The sequence below is a fragment of the Poecile atricapillus genome, chromosome 14 (assembly GCF_030490865.1).
Source record: "Poecile atricapillus isolate bPoeAtr1 chromosome 14, bPoeAtr1.hap1, whole genome shotgun sequence".
In the NCBI taxonomy this organism is placed as follows: Eukaryota; Metazoa; Chordata; class Aves; order Passeriformes; family Paridae; genus Poecile; species Poecile atricapillus.
Genome location: NC_081262.1, coordinates 1684032 through 1704371, shown reverse-complemented (window position 1 = coordinate 1704371; position 20340 = coordinate 1684032). Strand labels below are relative to the sequence as shown.

Here is a 20340-nt window from a genome sequence, read left to right as displayed (position 1 = left end):
GCTGCACCCTCAGCACAGAAGAACTGAGAGTCTCTGAGCTTGAATCAGCCAGCAGCTGGACACCAGGAGCTGCACAATTTGTTTACCACTCCCTCAGGTGCCACCAGCTGGCTTTTGCATGGGGTCTGGTGTGTGCTGCTGGGTGCAGGGGCTGGCTGGATGGTGGGATGCACCTGGAAAGGTTCTGTCCTGGGTGAGCAGCATCTTTGGGCCCATGTGCCCCTGCAGGATTCAGCTCAGCCTCTTCTCACTGCAGGTGCTCCACCACACAAAGATGAGGTGAACGTGGTGGTGGTGCTGGCTGGGTGATTGGATTTGGTGATCTTAAAGGTCCTTTCCAACATTAATGGCTCTGTGTTTCCAAGCAGGGTCTTGCAGGTGCTGGAAAGGAGTTGTGTGATAGAAGGCAAAGGGTCAACTGTGTGTCAAGGAGTGTTAAGGGTGGAGAAGTTGGTGATGGTAACACATCAGGACTGGTGTGGGGGCTCCATCAGCAGTCTGGAAACAGGAGTTAAATGAAATGTGCATGGATTGAATGAAAATGAAATGAAAACCTGGTCCAGGCTTACAGAATAATGAAGGCTCTGAGTCACAGGAAGGTGTAACTGTCACTCACCTCATGTCTTTATACAAAGTCTAGAAGTTGGCAGTGAAACTCGGGGGTAGTTAATGGAAAAAGGATGAAGGGAGGTGCTGCTTCCCTGAGCAGGTAATGAGTGCCCAGACCTTGGTGCTGCAGTAGGCTGGGGAGGCAGGTGGCTCATTTGAAAGGCACATTCTTGGCCAGCAGGTCTACAGATGGATCCAAAAAAGACTCATGTCTCATGGATTTATTCACTGTCATACCTCATCCCAGAGTTGTGGGTGCTGGGAATGGACCATGGAGCAGCCAGGCTCCCATGTTCTCCCCAAGCAGCCTCTTTGGAGAAGAGCAGGAAAACTGGCAGTTACTGGTGATCTTTGGGGGTGCTAAAATCTGCTGGGGACACTCATGGACAGGACAAACATGTCTAGGACAAGAACATCCCCAGTCTGTCTTGAACTCTGCTTCACCATAAATTTGTCTGTGGCACTGCCAGGCTAAACTGGCTCTACTCAAATCAGGGTCTGCCTCCTGTAAGGACTCTTGTTCCTAGGCTGGAGACTGGGTATCTCTGTTATTAAGTGAATGTTCTGGCTGCAGCAGGTTTTACTTGAGGTCTGCAAAGGTGTTTTGGTGCCCAAATACCCTTGAGGAGAGCAACTTCTCTTCCCAAAGGCAAGTGAGTGCTGGTCCCCATCACGTAGATCTTTACCCCATTCCAGGACTGGGGTTGGCAGAGCATCCAAGTGCAGCAGTGGGAGGGTGTCAGGGGAATAGAAGCAGATCTGGCCTGGGAGGAAGGATGCTGTTTACACTGGGTTTGTTGCAAGCCAATGATTTGTCACTGGCTTTAATGGTAGAACAAAGCATATTTACTCAGCTTGTTTGGCCGGTGAACAAGTGCTGAATAAGAAACTGTCAGATGGGAATCAATTAGAGACTTCATCTCTGAGTGAACAATCCTATTTGACATCAGATGCCCTGTGAAACCCAGTAAGGACAATACTGCTATTTATATGGTTCTTTTCTTGTTCCTTCCCTTCTTCCCTGTCATCATCTCTGCTCTAATATTAGAGTCTGACCCTGTGTGTTGCTCCCAGAGCAAGCACTGACACTAACCCTTTCACGTGGCTCCTGTGAAGAGATCTTTGTCTTTGTGAGGGGGAAGGAGCTGGCTGAGCCTTGCCTCCCTCTTCCCTGCTCCCCAGGGCTGAGGCAGTGATGGCAGAGCAGTCCAGGTAGCAGCTGTGCCCTGCAGGTGGCTGGGAGATGTGGCCCCAGCAGATCAGGGGTGGTGCCTGGGAGCTGGCTGCTGGTTTGGCTCTGAGTTCTCTACTTTGTGCTGCATTGTGGCCTTCTGCTTCTGTTCACTCGAGTCCTTGGAGTGTTGAACAGTGACATGACTCCCTCGCTTCTGCTGGGAGATGTCCTGTCACAAGAGCAGATGAGTCCCTTCCTGTGTGATGATGGCCTGTGGCATGAGGAGAGGTGGGAGTGAGTGCAGAAGAGCAGAGGTGGGGCTGACTGCTGTTGCAAACAAGCTCCTGCCATCCTGGAGAACCTGTAAGACTCCTGTGTTAGGGGACAGTCACTGAGCCCTTGTCACCATGACATCTCCTTGCCTACAACTCTGCTCAGGCTGCCCAAGTGAGTGAGTCAGCAGGCAGTGACTCAGTAAGGTCACTGGATGGATTCACCCTCAGGTAGAGACATTCTGGGCTGCATTTATGACATAACTTGCCTAAAAGTCTCATCACTAACTGCTGACTCTTTTTACCCTTGCCCAGGGCCTCTGGGCAGGCAGAGAGCCTGCATTCAGCAGGGTCCCAGGAACTATCTGCAGCTATCACAAAGGAAAGCACATGTGAATCCCTTCCCTGTCCTGGGGAAACATCCCAGCTGGAACTGTGAGCATAATGCAAAACCACGAGGCTGTGGAAGGTTTGCAGTGGGCTTGCCCCTGCCCTACCTTGGTACCACTGACTGCATCAAAGAGCATTTCCCCTCAACACACCCAGTCCTAAGTGGGAGTGTTCTCATCATGGGTAAAAGAAAAGCTTTTTGGTGAGGTAATTACTTTGCTTTTCTTACCTTGGGACTTATTTTTGAGGTTTGCTCGAGGCTGACAGCACTTGATGTTATCTTTATTTATTTTTCTTCTTATTTATTTATTATCTTCTTAATCTTCTTTTCCTCCCTTTAATGATGGTGCAAATAATATTTGCAACTTCTTATAACTGCTGGCTCTCTAGGAATGCTTCAGTAGAGGTGCAAAATGCAGTAGGATCTTAGGTCTGTGGGTTGGCCTGTAACTGTGGCATTGTCCCTTGTACAGGAGGGTGCCTTCGAAATACTTCTAGATTTGAGGGGTTTTGAAGGGGTTGTGGTCTGCAAGCTGAAAGCTGCCCTTGGTAGCAGGGGTGTGCTGTTAGATTTGGCAGAACTGGGGAGCTCAAAGCCCTCTCTGTGCCTGTTTTGCTGGGCTCTTCCTCCACCCCCTGAGCCGCAGTGAGGTCTCTGTTCCTGGCACACCCTCAGGCAGCATGCTGGGACCAGCCTTGGAGCCCAGCATGGCACTGGTGCAGCTTGAGCACATGGAGGTGGACTTGGAAGAGAAGAGAATCAGGTGAGTGTGCTCTAGGAGAGATCCTTAGAGGTTGAAATGAGCTGTGGTGGCAAAGAACAGCTGATGGTACTGGGCTCGAACCCAGCAAAGCTGTCCTGCTTTTCAGTGACTGCAGCCCCTCTTGTGTATGGCTGGAGCTGATGAGCATCAGTGGATAGGGCACCTGGGAGAGGCAGCATGACCCTGCCTGCCTGGGCAGGTTTTGTCACCCCTCTGTGTCCCACTTCCTCAGGACAGGAGTCCTGCTCTGCTCTCCCTTAGGTGTGTGCAGAGGGGCCATGAAGAGCTGGGCAGGCTGCCTGGGGCTCAGCAAGTGGGAAATCACTTTTACCTTCTTCCCTGAGTTTGACGAAGACGGTTCCTGCACAGAAACACTGATAACTGGCCAGGTAATAATTAGCTGGAACAGGTACCCTCGTAATTACCCCTCCTGGGTACATTGCACTGCCTGCACAGAGCTTGATGCAGGGGACAGCAGGGGTGAGGACTGAGTTTTACCTTCTGGAATATTTTCCAGGGAATGCTGAGCATGTCCTGGCAGTGAAGGGTGGATGTGGAGTGCCTTTGGGTACGGTGGTTCCTGAGGCACACTCGTCCCCTGCCGCTGGGTGGAGAATAGGCTGTGCTGGGAGGGGACAGCTGCCATGGCTGGTGATGTCCTGCAGGAGCTCTGGCTCTTCTTGTGCTCTTGGCTCATCATGGGGAGCTGGATGAGGAGAGGTGGGTGGGAGAGCAGCTGAGAGGGACATGGCCTCGGTGCATGGAGTGGTTGTGAAGCTTTCCCAGTCCAGATGTGTGTGCACACCAGAGCAGAGCAGTGCCTGGGGGCTTGGCCCTTTCTCCAGAGAAGGCCCAGGGTGAGGTGCTGGAGGCTGTGGGAGATGCCAGGCTGGCAGGACATGGTCTGAGCATTGCCAGCACCCAGCCCTGCCCTGAGGGGGCTCCCTGGCCTGGCCCTGGCTCCAGGCAGCTGCTGGGAGACACTTGGCAAGTTCTTACTGTTGATTTTGCCTCCAGTACCAGCATCAGGAAGCACACTGAAACGAATTCAGATGACTATGGGAAAGCCATGGCTCCTGCTGGAGGCACTCCCACCAGAATTCTTAAGGCCTGAAGCATCCTTCTGTGTCTGGATCAGCTCCAGGCTGTAAGTCAGACTGACATGGGAGCTGATGAGCATTCTCTGGGCTCCCAGGAGATGTGCATTGAGTAGATCAGTCCACATACCTGTAAAGTTGTAACTGCACAATATATTAACAATACTTTTCATCTTATCCTGGTATCTCTGTGAGCTGGGTGTCCAAAGAGTTTAGAGCTGTAAAGGCTGGGCCTGGAAGGACAGTGGTGTTCTTTCACACTGCTGCTGGTCAGTTTTTAACAGGCACGTGGCTTTTCTTTGCTTACAGTCTGCTCTAAATGTCCTGGTTAACAACTCTGCTCTTGCCAGCACATCCCATCCAGGATGGCAGCACTTCCACCAGCAAAGGCACATCCATGTCCCATCCCTGTGCCAGTCCCACTGTGCCACAGCTGCTGTGGAGTTTGGCCCTGGTACAGTGCCTGGCATTGCCTCTCAGCTTCTGGGATTTTGGTGTGCCAGGTAAAGGTCAGAACTGACTCTCTGGGCACTCAGGGCTTGTGGTCTGCCTGGATCTCAGCCCCTCCTGGGTCCTCTTTGTCCTGCTGCAGCAGAGGACGCTGGAAGTTCATCAGTCAGACATCCTGCTGTCTCTTGCCCACAGATTTTATTGGTGTGACTTGGCTTACTGGCTCGTAGGTGAACTAACAAGAAACAAAGCTATTTTCTCTCTTGCTTCATGGATTTGATTTGGGTTTTGTTGGCACGGTGTGAAATGGTGAGAGGTCATTAGAGCTGATGTGCAGCCTCAGAGAGCCACTGGAAAAGGGAGAGGTTGGATGGCTGAGGAAAATGAGGCCTCCTGTGCTAGACCCAGCTGTTAGATCAGAAAAATGCAGGCAGAGGCTGGAGGGAGGTTGCACTGCTGAGTTCTCCCTCCGTGCTGGAGCTTGTCTGAAGCAGCAGGATGGTGCTGCAGGGCCTGGCTGCTGCCTTGGCACAGGGAGGAGGAGGATGATGGTGCCAGCCTTGGCTGGGGGAGGCAGCCCAGCCTCCAGAGTCCCTGCCTGACACATGATGGGTGAAATGACCATTTTTTCATACTCTGATACTGATAAATTGTTACATCTGAAGCTGTAGAGTTCTGTTGGGCTTTTGGGGGGCTGAGTTGTATTTGGAGAGGGAAGACTGCCCTTCCTCCAGCTCTGCCGAGCTGCAGGAGGATCTTGCAGTGCCCTGGAGGCTGCACCGGGGTTCAGATCGCTGGCAGTGCTCTAGTGGGAGAAAAACCACCCAGGCAAACACAGTGGGTAACTTGGCAGCCAAGAAGTGGATGGTTTGAGAATTACCAGCATTTTTATCAGTGGACTTTGGTGTGTGTATTCCCAGGCTGCTTTATTGCTCAGGGCTGGTCCAGCACTGGTTATTGCAACTCATCACTTTCAGGGGTAATCAGGCCCTGGGGAGGATGTTTGCAGTCATAAGCTCTTTTCCTTTTCTTTTTTTTCCCCCATTTCTTTCCCCCTGGAGCTGCAGTACTGGAGCCCTGTTATCTTTGAATACATCTGTCCCCATGAGGGGTGGAGGACAGGGCTGGGAGCTCTTGGCTGCTCCAGGAGGGAACTGTGGCAATCGTGGCTCCACTCGTGTCTCCTCCTGATCCTCTGAGCTGCCTCTTGCCTTTGGGACGGGTGACTCCTGTCTCCCAGGAGCCCCACTGCTCTTTGCACGTGCCATTCCCCAGGGCTGAGGTGTCCTGAGCAGCCTAACAGATCCCATTTTGCTTTACTTGGGAAGCTATTTGAGCACTCAAATCAAGAAAACATATGTCTCCTCTTTGTTTATCTTTTTGTTTTAATCTGTGGGTTTTTTGGAACAGGAAAATTTAAAGAAACACAGTTAATCAGGGTGTGGGGGAAGAGCGTTGCTCTGAGTAATGAGGCTGCAGGATTTTGCTTAGATAAGCAACTTTATCAAATCGTGGAGGATACCTGAGGCTTTGGGATATTAATGCTGGATTTACTCCTAATGCAGGTCAAAAAAAAGGTAATTGTGTGTGTGTGTGTCTCATTACCCTGTAGTTTTGTAGAGCAGCTCCATGGTAAAGGAAGAAGCTGAACAAACAACTGGGAAAGCTGTGAGATGCTTAGATTAGGGCAGCTGCCTGGTGAGGAAGTTTGTGCTTGTGTTTAATCAGTGATGTTGGCTGTGTAGGGCTCAGGCTTGGCCTTGTCAGCCTCTGGGCCTGTCAGGAAGAGAGATTTGGAAGCAAGACCAGGGAGAGATATACATGCATATCTCAATCTTATTTTTTTAGTATGTATTTTATGTGTTAAAATGGCTTTCCTGACTTTCCTTGTACTTTGCTGCTTTATTAAGGGGAGTGATGTGGCTTCAACTGAGGCTTCCTGCACTTTGGGCAATGGCCTCCTTTCTGATCTGAAACAGGGGGAAAATGTCTGGCACAGGAGGGAAGCCAGGGCAGGTAATCCTCACCATCACAAGGGCATGGAGTGCCAGGACAAGGGGGAATAGCTTCCAACTGACACAGAGTGGGGTTAGATTGGACACTGGGAAGGAATTGTTCCCTGGGAGAGTGGGCAGGCCCTGGCACAGGGTGCCCAGAGAAGCTGTGGCTGCCCCTGGATCCCTGGAAGTGTCCAAGGCCAGGCTGGACAGGGCTTGGAGCAGCCTGGGACAGTGGAAGGTGTCTCTGCCATGGCAGGGGTGGAAGAATGAGATGAGCTTTAAAACCCTTCCAGCCCAAACAATTCTGGGATTTATGGTCCTCACCGTGAGCAGCTGCAGGTTGCAGGGAAGAGAGGACAGCTTTCCTTCCCTGTCAGTCCCTTGGATACCCACTGCCCTCCCAGCATTGCTCTGTCTCAGGGGAAGCTCCCAGAGGTTTGGGAAGAGGCCCCACAACTTGTTCCTATCAGAGAAATCTCTCTGACACAGGAGAAATAAAAACAAAGAGCTCTTCTTCAGTGTTTACTTTTATTTTCAGAAGACAATAAGTGAGCAGAGGGATCTGCAGGAGGAAATGATGGCTCCCGAGTCCAGGCCCCCCCTCCGCCCTCGCCAGGAAGCTCTCGCTGCACGTGCGCCCGCCTGGGATGTTTGTAGACAAAGAGTTTCTTGATGCTTTTTTTTCCTCCCCCCTCCAGTTCCCTTGCCCACAGGCAAAGAGGATTTGCTCTCTGACATGCTGGAGCCTCGCAGGAGCAGGGCTCTGGGTGCTGGGGCAGCATAGCTGTGCCAGGCCATGTCTGTTAGCAGCCTTTGCCTCGGGTGGTGGGAGAGCTTCCTGATTCTCGCATTTCCTTGGATTGGTGAATGAAACTGCTGCTGGTGCTGATGAGGACGGGAGGCTGAGGTGGCTCCCACACCCCTCCATCGGGCCACCCCTCCTCGGCTCAACCGACCTGGACGGAGCTGGCGCTTCCCAGGAGCCGCAGCTCCCACGGGGCTCCCGGCGCAGGATGAGTACGTAGCTCTGTTCCTATTGCTCCTTTCTGTCCCCCTGGGGTGTTCCTGGGGAGCCACAGGGCTGTGCTGCAGCTTGTCACGGTCATGGGGGTTTGTGTGAGGCTCCTTTGTGTTGGCTCTGGCCATGAATCACTGACAGCTCCTGTGATGCCCCTTTTCTTCTTCAACCAAGAAGAGATGCCGTGAAAAACCAAGCTGAAAACTGAGGAATATAATTCTCCTTGTCATGCTGGTGACCAGGGATGTGGCTGTGCTGGGCTGTGTTGATCAGGCAGACAGGCCCAGTCTGCTCCTCTGGAGCACGTGCTCCTGGTGAGCTGGGCTCTGCCCAGGGACACACGGCTTCCTGGTGCCTTGTTTGGAGCCCTGTGAGTTATGGTGCTTGCTTTCCACAGGGGTTGGAGTTTTCTCTGTGTCATGTTTTTTCTGTGGCTGTGGCAGAGGATCCCAGTTTCAAGCAGACACTGGGCAGTGGCAGCTCTGGTGTGCCAGGTGCTGGAGCAATGGGCAGGTGCCCCTTGCTGGGACCACGTGTGGGGGCCATGTCCTGCCATGGTGCTGGGGACAGCTTAGCCAGGGCTGTGGCTGGGTCATGGACAGAGAGAATTCATGTTTGTGCACAAAAGCAGCAAAGGCTCTTTCATGCAGCCTGTGACTGCCATAGCGTGTCTGGTCCCCTTGCACAGCTCCAGCTGGGGTCTGTAATGTGTGGAGCCAGCTCTGAAAGCAAAGGGCTGTGTGCCTGTGCGAGGAGGAGGAGGAGGGCACGGCTGCTGGTCGGGAATGAAATGGAAGAGCTGCTGCTGTTCTGGGCACATAGCGATGCCGTCCACCCTGCCTGCATCTGCCAGGCTGTGGCCAGCAGCTCCCCATCCAAACAGGCTGCTGGGTGCCTGGGGTGGCTTGTCCTGCCTTGCTCTGTGTCCAGAGAGACTGTGTCTTGCTTTTAATGAGTTTTCTCCATCTCCTTGAATTGGCAGGCAAGGGAGTAACTCGTTCCTGAGTGCCTGCCAATCCTAACAGAGCGAGTGTTTTCTGTGGACTCGCGGCAATCCCCGCTCCTGCCGGGCAGCAGTGTGGAGGGGAGGCTGCAGAGGATCAGGGCTCTGGCCCAGCTGCCATGGCAGGGCTGGAGGGTGGCAGGCATTCTCTAGCAGCTATCAGCTCCCACCTCTGAACTCCTCCAAATGCCTCTGTGGGATGTGGGGTTAATTCCTCTTTTCGGATTCTGGCTCATCCCCTGTGCTGGTCCTGTGGGTCTGGTGCTGCCTGCTCTGCTCCTGGAGGGTCTGACCCGCAGCAGAGCAGCAGCCTTTCAAGCCAAGGTCCCTTTGATCTCAGCCTGGGGAGCAAAGCCCAGCTGAAGGGGTTTAAAGCTGTATGTGCAGCAGGGTCTGGCTGCTCTCTTGCCCCTCTGCTGTGGTAATGAGGAACTGTGGTGTTGTACTGACCTGTGAGTAGTGTGTCTATGTATCCCTTGTGTGGACAAGTGCAGCTCTGCTCCCTCCCTGAGCTGGGGGAAACTGTGACTTGCAGCAGTCCTCTTCCAGATCCCCACCCTGAGCTGGCTGTGACTGTGGAGAGAGTTTATGGCATTGCTGTTACTCCACATGAAGCCTGAAAGTTTCTCTCTATTTTGTTTTCATCCTTATCTTTCCCAGGTGCCTGCTCTTGGAAAGGGTGAGGGGATCTGGCAGCTTTGAGGGCTGCAGTTCTGTGCCTGCCCAGGGACCCAGGCTCCTGGGATGGTGGGGTACAGCCTTCCCCCGGTGCCTGGTGTGGTGTGAGGCTTTCCCTTCTTACAGCAGGGTGGGTGGGCAGGGATTGAGAGTCCTGCCCCGTGCCAGCTCCTGCCAGCTGCTCTGGATCAGGATGGCTGCAGAGGCTGGCACGGCTCCATCTCCCTCCTCCTATGTGAGCAGTGACTGTGTAAGTCTCACTTGCTCCTCGTTAAGTGCTTAGCTGATGGCACATGCAATAGTTAAGGGCACAAAACTCTTTCAGTGACTATGAATTAAAAGCAAAACCAGACAAACAAAACCAGCCCAAGCTCCCAGGAACTCCTGAATGGTCTGCATTTGCTCTTGGCAAAAGGGGGTTTTCTCAACTTTCTTTTGAAGGAGCCTGCTGAAGTTGTTTATTTTCTGCCTCGCTTGGCTGGGACCATTTTTTGCAAAGAAGTCAAAATCGTTAATGTAAAAATAAGAGGTTGCCAGGCCAGTGGTTCTCACTCTGCAAATACTGGAGAAGTATTTGGCTAAAAATGCAGTGACTGGTCCCTGTATGAGCTCAATCTTCTTTTGAGAGAAGACAGGTGGGACTGTTCCTCTAAGGGATCCTGTGTGGGCTGTGGGTTTGTATCTCTGGCTGGTGAAAAGAATAGGCAAGGAGACCAGCTCCATCTTTAATGCCTTTATTGAGGTCAGCTCTAGGTGGGGGAGTTCGACCACTGCTGTTCCCAATGGACCACCCAGAGGAGAAGGTGTTCAGCTTTGCCACGTGGCAGAGCTGGGGCTTCCATCCTCACGAGAGTCCCTGGGCAGACTGTGGCTCATTGTAAACATAGGGTAGTCATGGATAGCAAGTGTTATATTTATGGCAGCGAGGTCTGGAACATCAGTCAGTTGCTCAGTGTTCTCCCTTGCTCTTCAGTGTAGTTTGGAGTCCGGTTTGTGTCATGGCTCGCTGATTCTAGGGGTCTTTAGATGTTAATCCCACTTCCCCTGGGTGCTACCCCCCATGGGAGCTCGGCTCATCACATTCTGGGGGTGCTGGGAGCAGCAGAGGCAATATGCAAGGCCAAGTGGCCATTAACAAGGCTGGTACAACAACATTGGGATTTAACAAACATGACACAGCATGGGGTATTTTAACAAAGAAGGCACCTATGGTGACAACATTCTACTGTTCAAACTGTAAACATCTTTGTGTACTACTCAGGAGGTCACATTTTACTCTTTACAGCTGGCAGTGCTGATGTCCTGGAGTATGGAATAAATCCTCTTCTGGGAAGCAGCTGCTGCAAGACCACGGGACCAAACCTGCAGTGAGCATCCTTTTGGTCCTATGCACAGCTGGACAGTTCTACTTTGTGTGATAGAACAATTTCCCAGGTCCTGTGGCAGCATTGGAAAAGTGGAAAGAATAACAAAGGTTTTGTGGTAGCAGAACTTTGCTGCTCTTTGGCTCTGTCCTGCAGTGACAGCAACAGGGAACCTTTCCCAAGGTGGATTTGTGCTCAAGCACCCTCTCTGCAGAGGGAAAAGCCAGGTGCCTCTCTGAAGTCAGAAGTGGGGGTGCTCATAGCTTCCTGCATGTACTTTCCTCAATTTCTTAGCCCCAGCTGGATAAGTTCTGGAGCGCAAACCTATGGCCAGAGGTGCTGAAACAGGCTCTGGGGGAGACAAGAAGCAGCATCCTATCACAGCTCCTTTTGGGTCTGTCCTTTAACTATTTTCTTTCCATTCCATGAGATTTTCAATTGCCTTGTCCTGGCTGTGGAGGAGATGTGTTGCTGTGGTAAAGCCTGGTTTTGCATGGGCTTGGGGGCAGGGAACCACTCTTTCCCACCCTGGATGCTGTGATTCCCTATCCATAGCCACAGGTGGGTTTTGAAGTGCTCAGCACCCACAGGAATCTGATCTGTAGCTCTGATGTCAGGTGCTGGCAGTGAGCCCTGCCCAGCTCTGTTACCATGTGAAGGGGTTTGCCCTCAGGTGGGCTCGTCTCTGGGCGCTGGTGCCAGGGCAGGAGTAGAGAGCACAAACTACAGCACAGGAATTACACTTCAAACACCAAAAACTGCTGTTTTACTGGGCTAGTCCCAGAGAGGTTGTGGAGTCTTTAGCCCTGGAGATGTTCAAAGCTCAAGTAGAAGCTGTCCTGAGCAGCTGTAGCTGGCCCTGCTGGGAAGGGTCTGGACTGGAGTATCTCCAGAGGTGGCTGCTACCCTCAGCCATATTGTGATCTTCATTCCTTCAGCACCAGGTGAAGCTGGTTCCTGTGACTGCCACCATTTGAGGAACATCTCCAGCTGCTTTGGCTCTTCCCCACCTTCCTTGCCTCAGGAGCTGGGGCTCCTGGTCACTGGCAAGTTGAATATGAGTCACAGCATGCCCTGGCAGCCAGGAGGGACAACCATGTCCTGGGCTGCATCAGGCCCAGAGGCACTGAGTGAGGGAGGGGACTGTCCCTGACTGGGGCAGCCTCACCTCGAGTGCTGGGGGCACTTGGGGACACCACAGTATCAGGAGGATCTAAAACTGTCAGAAAATGCCCAAAGGAGGGACATGAGGATGGGGAAGGGTCTGGAGGGAAAGCCATAGGAGGAGCAGCTGAGGGCTCTTGGTTTGCTCAGCTGGAGGAGATGGAGCACAGAGCTCACCAGGGCTGCAGCTCTGATCTCTGCTCTCTGTGACAGGGACAGGAAATGGCTGGAGCTGTGTCAGGGAGGCTCAGGCTGGAGATCAGGAGAAGGTTCTTCTGCCCAGGCTCCCCAGGGAATGGGCACAGCCCCGAGGCTGCCAGAGCTCCAGGAGCGTTTGGATAATGTTCTTGGGGATGCACAGGGTGGGATTGTTGGGGTGTCTGTGCAGGGCCAGAAATTGATCCTTGTAGGTCCCTTCCAATTCAAGGTATTTCATGATTCTATGATTTTGCTCCTCAGCAGTGCAGGCCCCACGTGTCTGTCGCTGTGTGGGACCATCACAGAGTTCTCAATTCCCTTTGGTGTTGTTCTCTGCCTCCAGCAAACCTCCCTCCCTGGCTGCAGGAGCAGCACAGGTGGAAGAGCAGAGTCACTGGGGAGAGAAGTGCTGACCACACTCCCCTTTGGCTGTGGTCAGGATGTCCTTCATGGCCTTGGCAGTTACACTCATCCCATTTTCTGCACTCTTTTTTTTTCTGCACTCTTTTTGCCTGCATCTTGCCTTTTAAATTCTCTGCAGTCTTCATCACTTGAGTGTGCAGAAGTTTTCTTCCACACTTTTTTCTTTGTCAAATATATGATACTTCCCCTGTACTTCAGGAGCCCAAGGATGCCTCAGGTTTGTTTCAGCTATCCAGGCAAACCAGGGAAGAGAATCCCTTGGCTGAGAGATGCTCACACAGTAAAAAGGGAAAGTAGTTTTGTAATTAGCTGCCTTCTCCTGCCCTGCACTCGGGATGTTACTGATGGGGCTGCTGTGTGGTGAGGGATGGGATGTTTTCTTTTGTGGGTCAGTTTAAGGTAAATCAAAGAGCTGTTCTGCAGCCTCATCTTTCCTATCTCTAATTTGTCCAAGTGTTTCTTAACACTGGGTAATGAACTGGAAGATTTGTCCACTGCTTAAGGGCAAAGCCCATTTGCTGTGTTGTAATAAAATTTCCCTGACACCTTTCTCCATGTCAGACACAGTGATTTGATCCATAACTGCTTGGCTGAGGTTGCAATCTCCAATTTACAACCAGAAAAATAATACTGGCTGAAACTAGGGTTTCCAGGCTTCCACCTGTCAATTGTCATAGAATCACAGAAGATTTTCTAAAGATCATCTCATTCCACCCCCTTGCACTGGGCAGGGACATCATGGCCTGGAGTTCGTAAGATTTTCTGAGGGTAAATAATTTTTGGGAGATGCTTTCTGCTGCCCTGGCAGGCCAGGCCAGGAGCCAGGGAAGCAGTTCACTTGGTTGTGTGCATCAATCCAATTTCAGTCTTGGCTGGCTGAGAGCAGGAGCCCTGATTAGCAGGTGTGACTAAGGATGTGATTCCAATATTCCTTTTGCATCAGTGTCCAGCTCTAGTGAAGCAAAATAATGATTTGCACATCATGGTCTCTGTTGTGTTTTTTGCCCCCACAAATTTGCTTTGAATGTAAATGCTGGAGCAGCAGCAGTTCCACTGTGGAGACTGAAACCAGGCTCAGATTTGTCTGGAATTCAGTGATGCTGAAAGCTGGCAGCCGCCTGTTTTTGTCTGTCACAGGATGAATGTGCAGCAGGCAGTGAGTGACAGGCATGGCAGGATTTGGGGGTTAAAAGCACAGGTGTCACAAGCTGAAACAGAGGAAAATGGAGCAGTGTTGTGCACAAAAAGCACTGAGAGGCCTCTGTTTAGTTTGTGAGCTTTTCCTCTATTTTCCCTAATGGAGGAAAACTCGATGCTGAAGGTTTCTGTCCTGACAGCTTTTGGCACTTCCCTGCACTCCCTGGCTTTTCTAGTGAGCATCTCCTCAGGGGAGGCTGCACTGTGCCATGGGAGAGGCTGTGGCTCCCACTAGCCAAGGCTCCCTGTTCCCCTGGGACAGCAGTCCCCTCAGCCCAGCAGTGTCTGCTGGTGGTCTCACCCTCTTTAGCCCTTTCCCTTCCCATCTCCATGCTCTCTGGAGGGGCAGGCTGGCCCAGGACAGCCTGGATACCTGCTGCTGGGCTTTTTCCCCCTGTAGTGTGACTCATCCTCAGCAGTTCCCACTCCTAGGGGAGGGTTTCTCTTTTCCCAGCAGTTCGTCCTTGTGCCTTGGCTTCTGAACAGGACACACTGCCTCTCTTAACACCCCAGGCTGCAGGCTAACGAGATGGGGCCATGTAATTAATAAATGACAATCAGCATGGCAGTGGGCACTCTTGCCAAGCTGTGTATGTCTGCTGGGGTCAGGAGGAAACATGAATAAGTTTTGGCTGCTGGTGCCAAATAGAAAGGAGAAAGGATATATGAATGTAAAAGGCCACAGTTCTTACATATCTGCTTTTTACTGCTGAATAAGAAATTAATGTAATCCATGAGCTAATGCAATCTGTCATCAGTCCAGTGATTGATAATCATCCTGAAAGAGGGCAGCATGTCCTGGTTAAATATCAGAGCAAGGAAGGGAGGTTTGTCTCCTCACAGAGAGAGACTCAGGCTCATGGCTGCTGGGATCATAGAATCATGAATGGTTTGGGTTGGAAGGGGCATTAAAGCTCATCTCATCCCACCACCTGCTGTGGGCAGGGACACCTTCCACAATCCCAGGTTGCTCTAAGCCCTGGGCCTTGGACACTTCCAGGGATCCAGGGGCAGCCACAGCTTCTCTGGGCACCCTGTGCCAGGGCCTGCCCACCCTCCCAGGGAACAATTCCTTCCCAGTGTCCAATCTAAACCTTCTGTCCTTCATGTTAAGGCCATTAAGTTCCATTAAACTGATCTCATTGCTCAGGCCTGAGAGAGGGGATGAGCTGAAGCTGCAGGGTAGGACAGTGCTGGACCAGAGGTCCCTGGGCTCCGTGTCCCTGCGTGGGTGGGAAGCTCAGCTGTGCTGGGCACAGGGCTGCTCTCCTGTGCAGGACCTGGGTGTCACTCACCTCTCACTGACCCCCTGCCCGTGTGTGGGGGTCACCCAGGTCACTGCTGGGCCAGGTGTGTGTGTCTGTGTCCCTTGCAGAGGCACAGGCTGGCTGGGAGCAGAGCAGGATGGCTGTGGGTGGCACAGGGACTCCCAGTTGCCCAGAGCCCAGCAGGAGCTGCTGTGACAGTCCCTGGGGCGAGGGGAGGGATGGACCCTGCAAAGGGCGAGCCAGGCCATGCTCCCTGCCCTGCTTTCACTCATGGATGGCTGGTGGAAGAGCTGGGGAAGCTGAGCCAACACTTGGCCCTCCAGTGTGAGCATTTGTTGTGCACCATGCCTTAGTTCTGTTGTCATATTGCAGGGAGGCTGTAGGGAATGACCGTGCCTCACCACACGGGTGATGCCAGGACTGGGGACCTGCAGCCTTTCCCTGCATTTCACTGTTTCCATACAGCTGACAAACACCAGCACAGACTCCTGGAACGTGGTGCGACCTGTGGGGATTTCTGGGCAGGTTTTTAATGGGAGTAGTGCCACATGAAGTGGCTGTGACTGGGAAGGTGTGAAGGGTTTGTACGAGGAGTGAGAACCAGGCCCTGTCACATCTGACAGTTTTGCTGCAGCAGTGGTTAAACACATCTGTTAAATCTCCATCCATGACGCCCACTTTCCAGAGTGGGGAAAACAGTTCTTCCTGATTCCCTTTATAGTTGGTGGTGTTTTTCACATTAAGTTGCAGGGAGAATTTGCCTTTTCAGGGAGGATCCCTTGGGAAGCGTGTGCTGGGCTGAGTTGTCCTGGCTGTTCAGCAGCCATCAGTGGCCACTGCTAAATGTTCCCACCTGTGAGATCCATGCTGAGATCACTTGAGAGTGACCCTAGGGGTGTGGGGATGAAGGAGTGTGTGTGCTGTTGTGTGACATGGGCAGCAGCAGGGACAGGCTCGCTGTGCACCGACTGTTCCCTTGGGACAGCAGCCCCTTCAGCTCACAGCAGTGTCTGCTGATGGTCTCACCCTGTTTAGAGCAGAGCTGGGAAATGAAGGAAGTGGGATAAAACCTGTTGTCCTTGGGGGTTTGTTTTTCTGCATATGGAAATCATTGCTGGCAGGGATGTGAAGTGCAAGTGCTGGGAAGGGACAGGATGGGCCAGGTCCAAGGGCAGGAGCACAGGCCCCGCTTGGCTTTGGTCCTCTGAAAGAAATCTTTGGAGCCCCTGGCTCTCTGCCAGTCTGGGGGCAAAAGATAAACAGGGATGATAAATTGATTTAAGCTGGGATGTGTCAAACCATACAAGAAGAGGAGGAGATACAAGAGAGCTGGAGAGGGACCTGGGACAAGGGCCTGGAGTGATGGAACAAAGGGAATGGCTTCAAACTGCCAGAGGGCAGGGATAGATGGGATATTGGGAAGGAATTATTCCCTGGGAGGGTGGGGAGGCCCCGGCACAGGGTGCCCAAAGAAGCTGTGGCTGCCCCTGGAAGTGTTCCAGGCCAGGTTGGACACGGCTTGGAGCAGCCTGGGATAGTGGAAGTTGTCTGTGCCATGGCAGGGGTGAAATGGGATGGGCTTCAAGATCCCTCCCAATGCAAACCCAAACCATTCATGATTCTATGAAAGTCTTCTTGGTCTCTGTTGATATGAGAGTGCTGTTGTGGCCCCTCTGTGTGCTCCAGGCCCTTGCATGAGGGGGTAGCTGTGGTGGTCCCCCTGCCTGGTGTCACGAGTGGGGCAGGCAGGAGAAGGGGAGTGTTGGACACTCGTGCTGCTCTCTGCACGTGGGTTACCACCTCCAAGTGAAAAGCAGCCAAAGCACAGGCTGCAGTGGTGGAGCCGTCCCTCATCTTTTCCCCAAAGCTAAGTTTGCCTTTGCAGACACAAAGGCGTGTCTGTGTCCCTGCCTTGGCAGCGCTCACCATGGCCCAGCGTTGGCTTTGTGTGCCCCGGGCTCCCGGAGCTGCAGATGGGCTGGGGCAAGTGGCTGCTCAATGCCAGCATTGTCTGTGGCCATCCTGCCTCCCCTGGGGGTTCAGCCAGGGGGTGCTGGCTGTGCCCCCCTTGCTGCTCTGGGTCCCCAGCACCCCTGAGAGCCAGGCTCTGCCTGGGGGCACAGAGCTGCTGTGCCAACCCTGTCTGTCCCCGATGGTCCCCTTGCTCCTGCAGGGACCTGTTCTCTGGCTGCCCACCCCCTCAGAGCAGGGAAGAGGATTCCTCCCAAGAGCACGTGGTCCTGCTTGGATGGAGTTGCACCAGCCCCAGCCTTTGCCATCTGCACTGCTGCCCTGTGGGTCAGAGAAAGGAGTGTTGGATATCCCAATTCCAGCAAAGTTTTAATGCTCCTGCACGGGACAGAGGGAGGGAGCCCCTGGGAGAGCACATACCCCAGCAGGTGTAGGGACCAACCCCCTGCACTGTTGCTCCCTGACTCCCTGTCCTCCTCTGCTCTCCCTTTGCCCATGTCTGTCTTAGACTGGAGAAGGTGGAGAAAGCAACCTGTGAATAGTGCAGGAACAAGCTGGGGGTGCTGGAGCTGGGACAGGGGCTTGGTGGATGTGGATCCACACAGGGCCTTGGGGATGTGTGCTGTATGTTCTCTGAGTGCAGCTATGGGCTGCAGCATCCTCCAGGTTAACCTGAAGGAAGAGACAAGCAGGTGCATGGTCAGGGAGAGCTTGTGAGGATCTGGCTGTGGATAAAGTGGTGTTTGTGACTGCTGCAAGAAGAGGTGGCACAAAGCAGCACCTGGCACTAGGGCACAGCATGGGCTGTGTTCCTTGCCTGGTTTCTGCCACCCTCCCTCTTTGGATCTGCCTGTGAACACCTCCTCAGCTGCCCAGAGGTTGTAGGAATGATGGTCAGGGTTGTTTTAATGCCTGAGCAAAGGTGAGAGCAGGTTTCTATGGGTCCCTCTAGCCCAGGGTCCTGGCAGGAGTCTGATCCCTCTGTTTCCTTCCTGCATCCTGTGTGTATGGGGATGGTCAGGGGGGTCTGGCAGCTGTCACTGGAGCCCTCTGCCCCCTCTTCCACGCTGCCACAGTAGAATTTCAGGGTGAGCTCTCTCCTTGAGAACTGGGAAACTTCAAGTGCTGCCCCTGTCTCTGATCCCCCTTGCAGCCCTCCTGCTTTCCAGATGAAGGTGGGAGGAAAGGAGGGAGTAGAAGGAGACTGGAGCTGTTGCAGGGTGGGTCCCCAGGGGGGAAGTGATTTATGTCCCCAGGGTGTGTGGGGTAGGGGCACAAGAGGGTGGCAAGGCACTGCTGCTCCTATGGCTCTGGCACTTGTGAGACTGGGATGCACTGCTGGAACCCCTCACCTGTGCTCAACCCTCCACCCTGTCTTGATCCCACTGCCTTCTTACACCCCACCTCTGTGTGCTCTTCACTCAGCACCCAGACTCTGCTGGGTGGCCCAATATCTGTATCTATCTCATGGAAGTTCCATTTTTAAAAAAAATTACTTCATTTTCACCAGGGCTGTCTCCTGAGGAGGAGGGAGCTCATGCTTTTGGAGCATTGCATACAGCTCCTGCTGAAGGAGCATCTGTCCCCCAGTGCCCTGTGGGAGTTGCTGCTGTCCCTCGTGCCCCATCACCTGCCTGTCCATTGTGCTGGGTGGTACCACATGGGTGGGCTGAGAGAGGCTTCACAGAGGCTGCTCTTTTCTCTGCTGCTATGAAATCTGGTGCTCCTGGGGCTTCTGCTGCAAGATCCATGCCTGGGTTAGTGCTCTGGGGAGAGGGGAAAACGCCTCTGCAGAAGATGGTGGTTAAGACATCAAAGGCATTGAAGCGAGAGGGATGTAACAAATATAATTGTCATGGGGTGCTTCTCTCTCTGTGCTGGGAGTGAGCTGTATGAGATGGAGAGAGATGCTCTGCACAGAAATGTGCTCTTTGGTGGTGTCAGAGGCAGCTGAGGTGTCGGAGATGTCAGGATGACAAAGTGCAATTCCCATCTAAGCTGTTGCCATGAGGTGCTGGCTCTGGAAGGGAGAAGCAGAGCAGGGTGCTAATCCCTTGGGAATGAACAGCAGGCAGAGCACTAAGGCTCTTTTTCCTTTTTTTCCCCTCCCCAGCGCTTGTAGTTCTGACCTAGAAATTCCTTACTACATTTGCTGAGCTGGCTTAGTTAAAGACTTGGCTAATTTCTGGAGGATTAGTTATTCAGAGTATTGGGAGGGAGGGTAATGTCTGCTCCTAACTCTGTGGGCCAACCTTCTCAGGGTTCCTGACTTGGGGACAGCTGCTGGTCTGTCCCCAGGTGTCCCAAGGGCACATCTGCTGTGCAGGTGCCTCATGGGGAGCACATCATGGTGTAGTTGTGTCTTGCTCTTGTCCTTTTATTTGTTTTTACTCTGTTTAAGGAGAAAACCTAATTCTCATCTTCAGTGACACAATTTCAGCTCATGCTGCTGTTCCTCCTCCCTGGAGGTCCCTGTGACTGATTTCCCCAAGGCCCTGTCTCAGTCCTGCCAGTTTGGGGTGGGCACCTCCACCTTGGCCAGGGCTTTCACAGTGGGCCTTGGCCACAGGGATCTCTGGAGTTCCCTGGAGTGTGACCTCCAGGAACAGATCTGCAGAGATCTGCTGGTAGTGCTGGGTTTGGGGGATGCTTGTGCCCTGTCTCTGTGGGTGGGGTGGTGCTGGTCCTCCTTGCAGCCTGCCTGCAAATCACTTTCCAGTCTGTCCAGAGCCACTTTGGAGGGAGCAGGCAGTAAGCTGCAATGTGGGTAGTACTTGTTCCTTTAAAGCCACGTTGTTGTGCTCAGGATCATTCCTCAGATGTGCAGTGACAGCAGCTGTTTTTCAGGTTGCAAATAGCTCCATGCCCTGGAGAGTGTATGGAGGAATGTATTTCCTTGATCTCCACAGGCTCTTGATGTGCTGATGAAAGTGGATTCCCTGTTTAACAGCAAAGTAAGGGCAGGTTGGCAGTTTATTTCTTTTCTATGCTTTTCCCATGGTGTTTTGGGAGGAAGCAGGGAGAAGAGGTTGTCAGCAGCCCTTGGACCCATCTGCAGTGCTTTGGGGTGACTTGGTCTTTTGCTGCAGTTGTGGGAAGGTGGGGGAGAGACCCTCAGCTCTGCTGGGTTCCCTGCAGCCCTGCCAAAAAGTGTCTGGAGAGAACACAAGCTCCTGAGGAGAACTCCTGCAGGGAGTGATTTTGTTGCTGTCTGTTCCTCTGCACAGGGGCTTTGGCAGGAGGCAGAGTTTGTCCTGGACGCCATCGTACAGGCACAGCTGTCACAGCTGGAGGAGCCTG

At 52.9% G+C, this 20340-nt stretch overlaps 1 protein-coding gene across 5 annotated transcripts in view; it reads left to right on the top strand.

Annotated features, from left to right (window-relative positions):
- The window catches only part of LOC131584575 (ankyrin repeat and fibronectin type-III domain-containing protein 1-like), a 244447-nt gene that overhangs the window by 18052 nt on the left and 206055 nt on the right, over positions 1 to 20340 (top strand). The window contains exon 1 of one of the 5 annotated variants that reach the window (XM_058849857.1): positions 7457 to 7773. The exons of the other annotated variants lie outside the window; for them this stretch is intronic. The gene's annotated coding sequence lies outside the window, so the exon portion shown is untranslated. Of the gene's footprint in view, positions 1 to 7456; positions 7774 to 20340 lie in introns of those variants that run through there. 5 annotated transcript variants of the gene reach the window in all.